This window comes from Perognathus longimembris, chromosome 8 (assembly GCF_023159225.1).
Source record: "Perognathus longimembris pacificus isolate PPM17 chromosome 8, ASM2315922v1, whole genome shotgun sequence".
In the NCBI taxonomy this organism is placed as follows: Eukaryota; Metazoa; Chordata; class Mammalia; order Rodentia; family Heteromyidae; genus Perognathus; species Perognathus longimembris.
In genome coordinates, this window is record NC_063168.1 from 4,484,065 (window position 1) to 4,498,796 (window position 14,732).

Below are 14,732 nucleotides of genomic sequence, written 5' to 3' on the forward strand. Positions count from 1 at the left end.
CGTGGTGGTTCGCGGGGTGGTTCGCGGGGGGGGGGGGGGTTCCCGTGGTGGTCCGCGGGGTGGTTCCCGTGGTGGTCCGCGGGGTGGTTCGCGGGGTGGTTCGCGGGGTGGTTCTCGTGGTGGTTCGCGGGGTGGTTCGCGGGGTGGTTCGCGGGGTGGTTCGCGTGGTGGTTCGCGGGGTGGTTCGCGGGGGTGGTTCCCGTGGTGGTTCGCGGGGTGGTTCCCGTGATGGTTCGCGGGGTGGTTCGCGGGGGGGGGGTTCGCGGGGGGGTTCGCGGGGGGGGGGGTTCGCGTCCCTTAGCTCCGCTCCGCCCTGGCATCCCGGCCCGGCCTCGTTTCCACCGAGCAGGAGTGTCAGCAAAGCAGCAGCAGGGCGGCTCTCCGGCTCTAGGATAGCAAGAAATCAACTAAAAAGAAAAAAAACCCTTGCAATGACAATGACTGACTTATTTCTCTGTGCTTAATGTGATTTCACCATAGCCTTATGAAGGAGTTCTCGTCGTTCTTCTGATAGGCGAGAAGACTGCTGGGCACCAGTGGCTCACACCTGTCATCCCAGCCACCTGGGAGGCTGAGGTCTGAGGATGGGGGTTTGAAGCCAGCCCCGGCAGGAAACTCCATGAGGCTTTTCCCTTCGAATTAACCATCAGAAAGCTGAAAGTGGACATGGGGCTCAAATGGTCAAGTGCCAGCCTCCTTAAAACAGCTAAGAGATGGCACCCTGAGTTCAAGCCCCAGCACACACACACACACACACACACACACACACACACGCACGCACACACACACACACACACACACACACACAAAACAGAGAGAGAACCAAAAACTGAGGCTCAGAGAGGTTTGGTGGCCTGTCTGGGAGCACACAGCCAAGTAAGAGAGGCAGCAAGGACTTCAATCCGTTTGTGTTTTGTTTTGTCTTTTTTTCTGAACGCAAACAGAGGCCTTCTTCTGCACTGGGCTGCTGTCTCTGCCCCTCCCCCCCCCCATCTCACACAAACTCCCTTTCCCCTGGATATCAACTCAGCTTTCTCCAAACCCCCACCTCCAAGCGGACTTGTGGGGGGACAGTGAGGCTATGCTCCCCAGGAGTCCCCGGGGCCCTCCTGGGAATGTCTGTCTGCGGCAAGACTAAACCACACCCCATAAATCTTGTCCAGGAAAAGAAAAGAACCTGGCTGTGCGGGGGTCGAGTTACCCCAGCTGCCAGGACCCCCCAATGCGCAGCCGGGGACTCCAGGCCCGCAAGGCGCCCCCCCACCCCCAGTGTGAGGAGGACTTGGTCCTCGGGTTTCCCAGGCTTGCTAGCGGGGCGGCTTGGGGAACACACTGTGTGCCTGTTTGAGGGGGGCAGGCTGGTGACAAGCCAGACCCCTTCCTAGCCCTGATGAGATTGACAGCCTCTGAATCTGCCTGCGGGATCAAGGGGTGCGCTGGACAATAGGGTGAACGACGTCCCAGGATCTATTACGGCCTCCTCGAGCCCTTGCCGTAATAAACCTTTCACCCGTGAGAACAGACGGGATCTGCACTCTGTGGAAGACCCACAGGCCTGTCTCGGTTTCAGTGAGGTAATGCGTGCATGGCGTTTTAAAATGCTGAGACTCACACGCCCTACACACCGGCCCTAAGAACCCCCTTTCTATGCCTTTGGACCTTCCTGCCCTGGCCCCGGCCCGGCTGTGGCCCTTAGCGGCAAGCAGCTAAACACGCCTGGGTCTACAGCGCCCCCTGGTGCGCAGGAGCGAGCACGCAGCTCTGCTGCTTCATTGGCCTGGGCCTCGCTCCGTTCTCCTCCTCCATTCCTCGTTGCTTTGCCTCCAAGCGTATTGTAAATAACCACAAAGGACGAACTGAGTTTGCCACGGACATGCTCCCTCACACATCTGTCCGGGGTCTCTCTAACCTCTTCCTCATTCTCCTAATGTAATGGTTTCCCCAAGAAGATCCTGGCCATCTCCCAGCTTGCTCTCTCTTCCCATTGGAAGCCAAATACCGAGCACATGCTGGGAACCTGATGTGGGTTAAGGAAAATCAACACACCTGTGCTTCAGCCAACTGCGGCTGACTCGCGCCGGTAATCCTAGCTACTCACGAGGCTGAGCCATGAGGATCACAGTTTGAAGCCAGCCCAGGCAATAAGGTCTGTGAGACTCTCACCTCCTATCAGCCACCAGAACAGATGGAAGTGGAGCCGTGCTTCCAAGCGGCAGAGCACAAGCCTTGGGCAGAAAAGCTTAGGGACAGTGCCCAGGTCCTGAGTTCAAGCCCTATGACGGAAGGAAGGGAGGGAGGGAGGGAGGAAGGAAGGAAGGAAGGAAGAGACTTCCTACCCTTTGGGAGGTTGCATTTCTGAGCGGGGGCATGGGCTTTGGGGGGCTCCAGGCTGAGACGGGGTATTGCTGAATGCCCTGCCTTACGCACACGTCTGGGGAGACCGCCAGGAGGCTGTCTTCTCAGCCCATCCGCCCGGCTGCGCCTCATGTTGCTCCGCCGGCACCCCACCTAGAAATATGTGTGTGTGGCAAACTTGACAAGTTTTTATGGAAATGGATTTTCACAGGTAGTGGGAAGGGCAAATAGCCCCACTTTTAGAATGTGGACAAGACAGTATATTAGCTGGTTAACTTGAGCCCAGCTACATAAGACTGCTGTTGGGTAACAGAACAGTTTTGATATTGCATTTGTTGTTTGTGTGCTGGCCCTGAGAACTCAGAGCCGAGCACCTCCTGCTGGGCTTCGTCCGCTTCAGGCTGGTTTTCCGTCACACCTCTGCTGCTTGCTTTTTGCCGGTTCAGTGGAGACGAGAGTCTCGCAGTCCTTTCCCCAAAGCTGGCTTCCCACCGCCATCCTCAGATGTCAGGCCCTGAGATTACAGATGTGATGAGGATTACAGACGTGAGCCAACAGCACCCAACCGACACTCCTGTTAGTTTCTCCCGCTGCTAGCCACGTGGTAGATATCATAACTGCTCTGGGCCAGGCCTGGAATCGCCCGGCCGGCTCTGCACAGCCCTGCGGTGGAGCCTCCTAACAGGCCGCCCGATTCTGGCCTTCCCTGGGTCGGGGGGCGGGGGGGGGGGCTCTTCATTCTGTACTAGAGAAAGACACGCGTCCCCCGCCATTCTGTAGGAAAATTGTTGGATGACCGAATCTGGCTTGGCCACGAATCCCCGTGCACGGAGCAGAAGCGGGCTCTCCCCCTCGCTCCTTGCGCCCACGCGCTCCCCGCGGGTGACGTGGGCGCTGTCTGTCTGTTTCCTGCTCAAAGTGCTGGAAACCAGGCAGCGGAGGAGGCCCTCCGGCGGCCCGGCTACTCAGAGCAATTCTGGTCTTTGGGTCACGATGACCGGCCACACCCGAGAGCAAGTCCCCGTCCACCTCCGCCCGGGAGATGAGACCGCAGCCCCGGCTCAGCCCCGCGTGGGCTCCGCCAGGCCCCGGGCACCTCACTCGCGAAAGCCCAAATGTAGTCCGAATGGGGAGGCTGGCCGGCACTATGGATTTCAGGGCCATGTTATTTCCTTCACATTTAATCTTAGTGAATGTTTCCCAGCTCGCTTCTTAGAGCTCACAGGGAAGTTAATGAAGAGTAAATCGAAAATCCATTCTTGTTGGCTCAAATCCTATTATTCCTCTTTTACCCTTTGGAAGAATCCGATTTGTCCTCAGCTACCAGTGTCTTCTGGGTCCCGAGGTCATTATCGTTGGCTTCGAAACTCCAGTTGGAACTCTTGTTCTTAAGGAAGTCGGAGAGAGGTCCTCTCTTCAGGGGGACTTGAATGTGACCACGATGGAAGGTGGCTTCATGGTAGAGTGCTTGTCTAGCACGTGCGGGGCCCTGGGTTCGATTCTTTGGTACGATATAAATAAAAGGAAAAACCCAGCACCATCTGAGGGCCCATTCTCTGTAGCTCGTCCATGGGTAAGTTGAAAATCTCTCTGTGTGGGGTCGAAATTCTGCCAGTGCAAAAGGCAGTGTTGGGGGGCTGGGGATGTGGCCTAGTGGCAAGAGTGCTTGCCTCGTATACATGAGGCCCTGGGTTCGATTCCCCAGCACCACATATACAGAAAATGGCCAGAAGTGGCGCTGTGGCTCAAGTGGCAGAGTGCTAGCCTTGAGCAAAAGGAAGCCAGGGACAGTGCTCAGGCCCTGAGTCCAAGGCCCAGGACTGGCAAAAAAAATAAAAAATAACATAAAAAAATAAAAAAACAAAAACAAAAGGCAGTGTTGGTCCTTAAGAAGTTTGTTACAGCCACCTTCTCTGAAGGGGGAGTCTCAGGTCCTTTGCACACGCTGTGGCTCTTCTTTCTGCCTCTAATTGTTACCAGCTGTGTAAATTACCCCCCCCCCCAAACGTCATGGCTTAAAGCACAGGAGCTTATTATTATGTTTCACAGTGGCTCACACTGGTCTGTCTGTTTTTCACCTGTGCTCCATGCGTGTGTGTGTGTGTGTATATATATATGTCTGTGCCTCCTTATTTTTCCTCTGCCAGTCCCGATGCCCCTGGGCCGTGTCTCTCCCTGGGCTGCAGCCCCCACATGATCCTTTCTGAAGGAGCCCCGGTTCCTTGTCTTGGGAGGTGCTAGGAGAACACAGGCTTGGTTGGACCTCGAATAGTTCCTTCTGACGTAGAATCCAGGCCGGGCCGCGCCGGGCCGGCTCGCTGCGGAGTCTGGCGTGATCGTGAAGAGCCCGAGTGCCGAGGACAAGGACACGAGGCCCCGAGTTCAAGCCCCAGGACAGGCACAACGTAAATAAAGTGGCACACGAGCTCCCACGTGCGCATCAGCGTGAGCCTAGGGTGATACGTGAGTGAGCGTGCGAGGGAGGACGGATGCGGGTGTGCACGGCAGCGTGTAAGCTCAGAGCAGGAGGATCATGTGTGGGCTCCCCCCCCCCCCCCCGTCAGTCACAGCGCCGGGGCCCTGGGCCACCGGGCGGGAAGCCCCCGCGGGGGAGGGGCCCCCCGCCCTCTGCGGCTCTGCACAGCCTCGGTGCGGGCCACAGGCTTCCCGGGCCCCCGAGCGCGCCCACCCACGGGGGGCTTCCCACCCGCACCCCTGCCCCCCAGAGGCGCAGGGGTGAGTCAGGCTGATGGGGCCCCGGGCTCGGCCTTGCCCCCCCCCCGCCCCGCCTGGCGCTCGGTCACATCGGTAACGCCCCGGCCACCAGCCCCTCAGCCCCCCTCGCTTGCCCGGCGCCTCCCCCTGCCCCCCATCCAGGCAACAACCGACCTCTCCACTGTCTCCATGCTTTAGCACTTTCTAGAACGTCGTGTCGTTGGAATCATTCCGTAAACAGCCTTTTCACAGGGAATTCTGTGTGTGTGTGTGTGTGTGTGTGTGTGTTAGAGAAACAGAGAGAGAGAAACAGGGAGAGAGAGAGAGAGAGATTGTCAACTGGATTCCTTTAATGACACACGTTTGGATTCCTCCAGGCCTCTTCCTGCCTTGACAGCTCCTTTCTTTTTCAGCGTTGACTAATGTTCCACCGTGGGACTCCACCAGGGCTGGGCGCTCCCTCACTGACGGGCCTCGGCCTGGTGGTCTCTAAGCTTTGCCACTGTGAGTAAAGCTGCCATTCGTTTCCGTGTCCGGGACGTGGCGTAGACCCAAGTGTCCAGTCTGTTGGGACGCAGATGAGCAGCCGGTCGTCGGGCTGCCCTCCGCGCTAGCTTTGGGGTTGTGCGAGGCCCCCGAGGGCCTTCCCCCACTTCACGAGGCCATGGCGGGCCCGGCTGCTGGGACAGTCCCAGGTGACGCGCCTCGCTGGGCTTACGACGTGGGAACTCCCAGAGCGCCTGTCTGGACAAAGATTCGAGGGTCCTGCCCGGGGGAAGAACATGCGCAGGTGCACGCGCAGGTGCACACGCACACACGCACACACACGTGTCATGAGGAATCAGCTCCACCATGGTGGAAACTGGGAACCCTCCCATCCCCCCCACCCTCCCACCTCCCACCCCCCACCCCCCGCCTGTAGACCTGACCTCTTGGTTCAACTTGGTTCAAGTTCAAGGGCGGCCACCGCCCTGTCCCTGTCCCCCCACTTGCTCTTCCTTTGTGCTGACCGGATCTAACGGACGTCCTGCTCTCTCGCCGGGCGGAGCTCTTTCTGGCTGGTCATTCTAGATGATTCCTGGGCAAACGGCCCACATCCAAGCTAGACAGAGGCAGCTCTACAGGGCGGGATGGAAAAGGCCTTCAGCACCAGAACGGCGGGGGACGGAACCCGAGACCTGGCGGCTGGTGACCCATTCTCCTCGGAGTGCTGAGAGCCTGGCCTTCCCGCCCTGCCCTGGGTTGGTGCTCGTTTTCCTCCTAGGGGCCGAGGGAGCCGTGCTGCCTGTCATGGCGTCTCCCCTGCTCTGGGGTGTCCTGTCATGGCGTCTCCCCTGCTCTGGGGTGTCCTGTCATGGCGTCTCCCCCACTCTGGGGTGTCCTGCCTGTCATGGCGTCTCCCCTGCTCTGGGGTGTCCCGTCATGGCGTCTCCCCCGCTCTGGGGTGTCCTGTCATGGCGTCTCCCCCGCTCTGGGGTATCCTGTCATGGCGTCTCCCCCGCTCTGGGGTGTCCCGCCTGTCATGGCGTCTCCCCTGCTCTGGGGTGTCCCGCCTGTCATGGCGTCTCCCCTGCTCTGGGGTGTCCCGCCTGTCATGGCGTCTCCCCTGCTCTGGGGTGTCCCGCCTGTCATGGCGTCTCCCCTGCTCTGGGGTGTCCTGTCATGGCGTCTCCCCCGCTCTGGCGTGTCCTGTCATGGCGTCTCCCCCGCTCTGGGGTGTCCTGTCATGGCGTCTCCCCCGCTCTGGGGTGTCCTGTCATGGCGTCTCCCCTGCTCTGGGGTGTCCTGTCATGGCGTCTCCCCCGCTCTGGGCTGTCCTGTCATGGCGTCTCCCCCGCTCTGGGGTGTCCTGTCATGGCGTCTCCCCTGCTCTGGGGTGTCCTGTCATGGCGTCTCCCCTGCTCTGGGGTGTCCTGTCATGGCGTCTCCCCTGCTCTGGGGTGTCCTGCCTGTCACGGCGTCTCCCCTGCTCTGGGGTGTCGGTGGATGTCAGCTCCTCGCCTGGTTGGAGGGACTCCACCTCTGGGGGTGAAGCAGCAGGGCTGAGTCTTGAGTCCCCGCGGGGTGCGCGGTGATGGAGGGCGGGGGGGGGGGGGGGCAGGGGGCGTCGGACCGTCCACGCCGGGGTCTGGAGCGAGCCCTGGGCCGGGCCAGATGTGCGCAGCAGAGCCGGGCTTTGCACAAAGGCAGGGTGGGGGGCACGGAGTGCTGGGGGGTGGGGACCCGGCCTCCAGCCCTCCCCCTGCGCCAAGGCCGGCCGCGTCCCCTGCCATCCGCGTCCCCTGCCGTCCGCGTCCCCTGCCGTCCACAGGGTGTGGCGGCCAGGCAGGGAGGGGGGCTCCACACCCGAGCCCCCCAGCTCACCCCCAAAGCGCAGCCTTGCAGGGGCTCAGACAGCACCCCACTCAGCGGCTTTCTGGAGGAGCAACATCGCTTCGATCCACCCTCCTCAGACCCCAGCCTCCTGGGTAGCTAGGGTGACAGGCGGGAGCCACCAGCGCTTGCCCGTTGCTTTTTTTTCCCCCACCTCCGGGGCCCTCTGCTCAGAGCCTGGCCGGATGCCCTCCAGGCCCGGGCTGCGGCCTGCATGGGTGACACGGTGGAGCCAGGCGAGACGAGGCCCCAGGACACCCCCACCCCTGCCAGACCCATCTATCCATCCATCCCCAGTCAATCCACTCATCCCCAATCAATCAATCCATCCACCCCCGATCAATCCATCCATCCCCAATCAATCCACCCATCCCCAATCAATCAATCCATCCACCCCCGATCAATCCATCCACCCCCAATCAATCCACCCATCCCCAATCAATCAATCCATCCACCCCCGATCAATCCATCCATCCCCAATCAATCAATCCATCCACCCCCGATCAATCCATCCATCCCCAATCAATCAATCCATCCACCCCTGATCAATCCATCCACCCCCAATCAATCCACCCATCCCCAATCAATCCATCCACCCCCGGTCAATCCATCCATCCACCCCCGATCAATCCATCCATCCCAGTCAATCCATCCACCCCCGGTCAATCAATCCATCCACCCCCAATCAATCCATCCACCCCCAATCAATCCATCCACCCCCAATCAATCCATCCACCCCCAATCAATCCATCCATCCCCAATCAATCCATCCATCCATCCCCAATCAATCCATCCATCCCCAATCAATCCATCCACCCCCAATCAATCCATCCATCCCCAATCAATCCATCCATCCATCCCCAATCAATCCATCCATCCATCCCCAATCAATCCATCCATCCATCCCCAATCAATCCACCCATCCCCAATCAATCCACCCATCCCCGGTCAATCCATCCATCCCCAATCAATCCACCCATCCCCAATCAATCCATCCACCCCCAGTCAATCCATCCACCCCCAATCAATCCATCCATCCATCCCCAATCAATCCACCCATCCCCAATCAATCCACCCATCCCCGGTCAATCCATCCATCCCCAATCAATCCACCCATCCCCAATCAATCCATCCACCCCCAGTCAATCCATCCACCCCCAATCAATCCATCCATCCCCAATCAATCAATCCATCCACCCCCAGTCAATCCATCCACCCCCAATCAATCCATCCATCCACCCCGATCAATCCATCCACCCGGTCAACCCCGCCCCTCCATGGATGCTGTGCGTGCTCTCCGGTCACAAGCCGGGAAATCCCGCCGCTGCTTTGTCCCGGATGAAGCCCTGCGCAGGCAACGCTGCCCAGCGCGGAGCCCTCCCGGCGGGAGGGGAAGGCGGCCAGCCCAGCAGGGACAGGGCGGTGAGAACCACTGCTTCTGCTCCAAACACTGGAAGCTCGGGAGCCTGGGCCAAATGGCTCCCGCCTGTCACCCTAGCTACCCAGGAGGCTGGGGTCTGAGGAGGGCAGATCGAAGCCGGCCCCCGGGCGGGAAAGTCCACGGGGCTCCTCCCTAACCCGCAGAAAGCTGGTGGTGGAGTGCCAGCCTCGAGCAAAGCCAGCTGAAGGGGGGGGGGAGCACTCGGGCAGGAAGGAAAAGGCCCTGAGTTCAAGTCCCAAACCTGGCACTAAATAAGGAAGGAGCAAGTGAAGCCTTGCAGGACACGTCTAAGGCCCAGCTCAGACCTCAGGGCAGGAGTCCACAGAGCATCAGCGCCGTCCAGGCCTCCAGCCCCAGCCCCATTCCCGCCGCGTCTATCTGCCCACGCGCGCAGTGTCACCACTCCCGGGGTTGACCTGGTTGATCCGTTTCTTCCTGAGCCGGGCTGAGCGGTGCCCCTCAGCGCTGCGTGCAGAGTAGGGGGGGATTCTGAAGTCCCGGAACGGCCGCTTTTGCCTCCCATCCAGACCCGTGGAGCAAGGCGGCTCATTCCCAAGGGGACAGCGACCCCGTGTGGCCATCGTCGAGCACGGCCACCTGCGGGCTCTGGACGGCGACGACTGACATTTAATGTGTATATCTATTATTTCATGTAATGTCACTGTAAAGGTGACGCACAGAGGGGCTGCGGTTATATAGAAAGGTACTGAGTACATTTCTGGTTGAACAGTGTTAGTACTCTCTCCCTTGTTTTCTCCCACTGTCCCTCCCCCGCCCCCCCCCACAAGTTGTAAAGTTCATTTCCCACAGTGTCTTGCGTGTACGGCTGTCGCGCTGGGTCACCCCTGGTCCTTTGACTCACCGTTCTGTTAGTCTCCTCCCCTCCCCCAATCAGCTAAATGTACGTGCATCACCAGGAAGCTGTCTTGTCATCCCACCCAAGGGAGGTGACAGGGAAGAGCTAAGTCTCGGGGACACTGGGGGTGGGGGGCTGGCCTCACCTCACTCTAACCAGCGGCCGTGTCTCACACACAGGTGACACCCAAGAAACGACCGACGTGACCTCCAGGCCCGGGAGGTGGAAATGGGAAGGCCGTTAGGTCGAGTAGGGAGACCCACAGGGTTTATGCAAGTGATACACACATTTCACAAATGCAACGAAAGCCAGAGGTAGTGAAGAAGTCTCTCCTTAAAGCCACCCAGACGATTCAGGGTTGCCGGTCGCCTGATCATATAGGACCCCAACTCTGCCTTCGGCTCACCCCATCCTAAAGCCTGGCTTCCATCCGCCCTTGTAGGATGGACACACCGTGACTGCCAGACCACCACCAGGCATCTCCCAGTTCTGGGAAGAAATGGCGGGGGGGGGGGGGGAGGATAGAATCGTCTTCCCTTTAACTATAAGTATTTAAGCTTCCCAAATTCCCTTTGAATAGGATTTCCAGACGTTTTGCCCCAAATTCTCCCTTTTAGATTACTGGCCGTGTCTACCTGCAAGGCAAGTTCAGAACTAGTTTTGTAAGATTGATGAGCTCTAAGAAAGAAACAGAGTGGAAATATAACCAGCTGGGAGCCGCATCTGTAACGAGGCAGGATGAGAATAGCTATTATTTCTTCAGGGCTTACTTGACTATTTGTACAGCTATGTCCAGAATTTTTTTAAATGTAAATATGCAAAACAGGTAAGTCCTTTAGCTTTGTAGAAAGGTCATTGTAATAGCAGCTAGAAATGAGCTTTGAGGAGATGGAGAACCTAAAAACGGAGGATGAGGTCACAGCGAGATATAATTAGGGCTTGCTGGCTCCGAGGCGGCCTGGGCCTTCTCTGCGGGACCAAGGGATCCGAATCCCTCGCAGGCAGGCTCAGTAACCCTAAAGGTTACGGTGTTGCTCTCACCTTAGAAACAACCTGCTTTCGGGCTACTGCAAGTGTATCTGAACAGGTGCTTCAACTGTTTTGCTGCATGTGTTGTGCCATTCTCTCCACGGTCACTTTGCAGTCACCTTGAGTTGAGGAAAACCAGGCTCATATCGCTTAGGAGTGAAGCTTTGAAGGACAGGTCCCCCCACGTGAAGAGAATTACCTGTAGTGACCAGGCTGCACCTTGAAGCTGGAGAAATGGTCTCATAGAAACCAGATGGGCCCCTAGAGTGATGAGGTCCCGATCACGGTCACTAGTTTTGCATCTTTCCTGGGTTCTCTCTTGCGAGTTGCCAGTATGGAAGTGTTGAAGTTTAAAATATTTTAAGTATAAATTACTTGATTAAAAGGCAGGAGGACAAAGAAACTTAAAGCTGCATTGTGTGACCTACTGAAGATGTGAGGTCAACCAGCAATTATAACAAACCATAATATGGTTCAGGGGAAAATGGAGCTGCATTAATAACCATGATGGTCCTATGGTCCCCTTCAGTCTAACCCTGCCTGAGACACTCTGCCACACCGACTGCTGCAGTGCTCCTCTGAGGAGGACCAGGAGCACGGTGATCACAACATATTCACCCGTGCCGTGCTCTCTTGAAGCCGTCTGTTCTGCAATTTCAAGTCCAAAGTTGTCAGGATTGTAGCTGTAGCCAAAATCTTTGGAAACCTGACCCTGGGCGCCAGCTGCTGGAGTCTCAGTAGACTGCAGTACTCGTCATCTCCAGCAGATGGCGAGCACACACAAGCTCGCCTCAACTCCTTGCGAAAGGAATTTGGTGAAAATGATGGCTTCCTCTTTATTCTTTTCTGTCCTCTCCCGCCCTTCTCTGCCCCTTCCTTCTTCCTTTATTCACTGATCCATAAAATATACAATAAAGCCTAAAAACTGAACTCTATGCAAGACACGATGACGATTAAGGCAGGGACCCTGACTTTGAGGAGCCGTGTGTGTGTGTGTGCGTGTGTGTGCGTGTGTGTGTGTGTGTGTGTGTGTAATGAGAGAGAAATAATAGGACCAAAGGCATACGGAAGGTGACGCCGGTTGCTAAGGCAACAGTGTCCTCCTTGAGTTGCTTCATCTTAGTCTATGGGCTTTGAGTTGGGCAGACCTATCTTGTGTCTCTTCGGGTCTCAATTCCACACACACTGGAACACTGTACAAGGATTTTAATCTCTTGACCCCCAAGTTTCCTTAACTGTAAAGGTAACAATGGATTCTCCAGAAAGTTCTCCTAAATTTGGAGTAAAGCTGTTAATATTTACCAAAGTGTAAAAACCCTGAAACGCGTTACTCAAAACATAGGACGCATTCCTTTTCGCGTGCGTCTGATTGCGCTGAGAACACAGTGGTTGATTTATAGATTTATGTGGCGGAGCTCTGCAGCTGCCCCAGGGCCTTAGGAAGTGGGGCGTTTTCTTCTCAATCATGTTCCAGATCTATTTTGTGACTTCTTTTACAGGGGACACCCCACGTCCTTCCGCGTCCCAGTCCTGCTGGGGAAACTGCAGCCACCACAGGACTGCCCCGCCTCCCTGGGGAGGCAGACTGTAGAAGAGGCGTGGGTCTCTCACGCTGCCTCAGCTGTCCTAGGATCACCCCATGCGGCCATGGCCGCACTCGTGCCTGGTGGGAACACCTCGCTCTGCAGGCCGCGGCGGCAGGCGCGGTCACGTGTCCTAGGCTTGGCGTGAAACCTTCGTGGACAGTGCCCAGGTGTCTGCCCAGGCCACGGCACCTCCTGAAAGCCGCCGAGCATCTGGCCAGAGGTTGGCAGTGCGGGTCTGCGCGGCCGGCTGCAGTGGCGGGCTCCTGCGCTCGGGCGCAGAGCGCTAGGGTCCGACGCCCGGCGAGCCTGCCCTCCAGAGGGTCCGTGCGTTACACGCGTGGGCCCAGCCGGCCACGGGAGCAAGGTGGGGCCGTTCAGCCGTGAGGCCTGGGAGCAGGGTCGTCAGGGCTCCAGCCCCAGCCATCTGGATTGCTCTGGTCTTGCAGGCGGAGTTGCTGCTCAGGACGGTGGGTTCCTTTGCGCACAGCAGGGCTCCCCGCGACGGGTGGGGGTTGGGGTGAAGGCCGACGGCCCTTTGCAGGGCTACTTGGGAGGCGTGGTTCCCCCCCCGGCCTCGGCCATCAGTACCGCAGGCCTGTCGGGACTCAAGTGCACATGGGATCCAGGCTGTCAGCTCCCTCAAGGGCCCGCTCACTGAGGTGACAGGCCAGCCCTTCCCGTCTGCGTCTCTGGGTGCTCCCGTTTGCCTTGTGTTCACTTCCACTGCAGCCGGGCTCTGGGCCATGGGCTGTGTTACACACTGGAGGTGCAGCAGCGGTAGATCAGGGCGCCATAGAAACTAGCGCTTTCCTGCACACCCGCCCTCAGCCCCCTCAGCCCCCCCCTTAGCCGCCTCGCCTCTCCTGGCCCCAACCACACGGACGGTTCTTGTCTGGAAACGCGTCATGCAATTGCCGTTCCCACCCCCATACCCCCCCCCCTGCCTGTGAGCAGCTCACCCCTCACTACCAGGGCGGCGAGTGGGGTAACTGCCTGGCTTTGCTCGGCGAGGCTCCAGCGGAGCAAGTCCTCTCGGTGCACATGCCGAGAAGCATCTGGAAGCATCTGGAGGCGGCAGGGAAGCTAGGGAAGTCCAGGGAACGAGCCCGGCTCACGCTGGTGCCCCTGCCCCGCAGCCGGCCAGTGGGGAGCAGGGCACGGGCCCCCAGCTGGGGTGCTCCCGGCGGGGGGGGGTACGGTGACTGCGGGGTGCAGGACTCTGCCCCTCCCGCTCCTGCCTGTGTCTTCTTTCCTTTCTGCCATCGCTGACGGCACCGTGTCGGAAGCGGGCTCTGCACCGTTCAGAGGAGACACCGACCCCAACGTGGCCACTCTGCGTGGGCGAGCCCACGGCTCTCTCCAGAGCCACCCTCTGACCAGGGAGAGGCGGCCAAGGGGACCCGCGGGCCCCCCGGGCGGCACCAACCAGCTTCCTGGAGCCTCCGTGCGGCCCCGAGGGAGGGGGTGAAGGACGGGAGGGAGAGAGCGGGCAGGCCCGGTCACAGTACTCAGTACACGCGCTCGGAAACGGCACGAGATGACGTGAGGGCGGGGTGGCGTCGGGGCGACACGGATCACGACGCGCTGTCCTCCTAACCCGCTGTGCTGGACCCAAACCTCTCTGTACATCGAACTGAAAAAGGACCATCGAGGCCAGAGCCTGGAGACACCCCGACCGCTCCTCCCTGGCCGGGGTCTCAGGCCTCCCGCCATCAGGCCGCTTCTGCTGGGGGTGCGGAGAGACTCTGACCCCTCGCCCCCCCCCCCAGCTCCATCGAGCTCTGCGGGCCCTCCCTCCGCCCCGAAGCGCCTGTGGGCCCGCGCCTTCCTACGCCAAGCGGGCGCGGGGGGCCGGCACTAGGCTCCCTCCCCCGGGAAGGCCGCTCCCGCGCGCTGCTCTTCCAAACCCTCGGCCGAGGCTGCGCGGTGGGAAGCCCGCGTCCTATCAACGAGGCTCGGGCGGTTTCTCCTTCCTTGTCTGCTCTTCCCCAATCCTCACGGAGCCGCGGACCCGATCGAGTGGGCAGAACGCACTGGCCTGGGAACGGTGGGGATCCCGAGGCCCAGGCCGGCTCTCTCGGTGCGCCGTGCCCCATGGGCGGCGCTGGGATCGACTGCGCACAGCCCCTTCCCCTCAAGGGCGCGGGGGCGGGGCCGCGGTGGGTACCCGCGTTTGAGCGCAGGGTGCCACGCGCGCTAGGTGGCCCCCCGCCACTTGAGCCACGCCCCCCACCACTTGAGCCACGCCCCCCACCACTTGAGCCACGCCCCCATCACTTGAGCCACGCCCCCGCCACTTGAGCCACGCCCCCCATCGCTTTCCCCCCCTTTTCATGCGGCGGCCTCATGTGTTTGCCCAGGACCGGCCTCAGGGGCT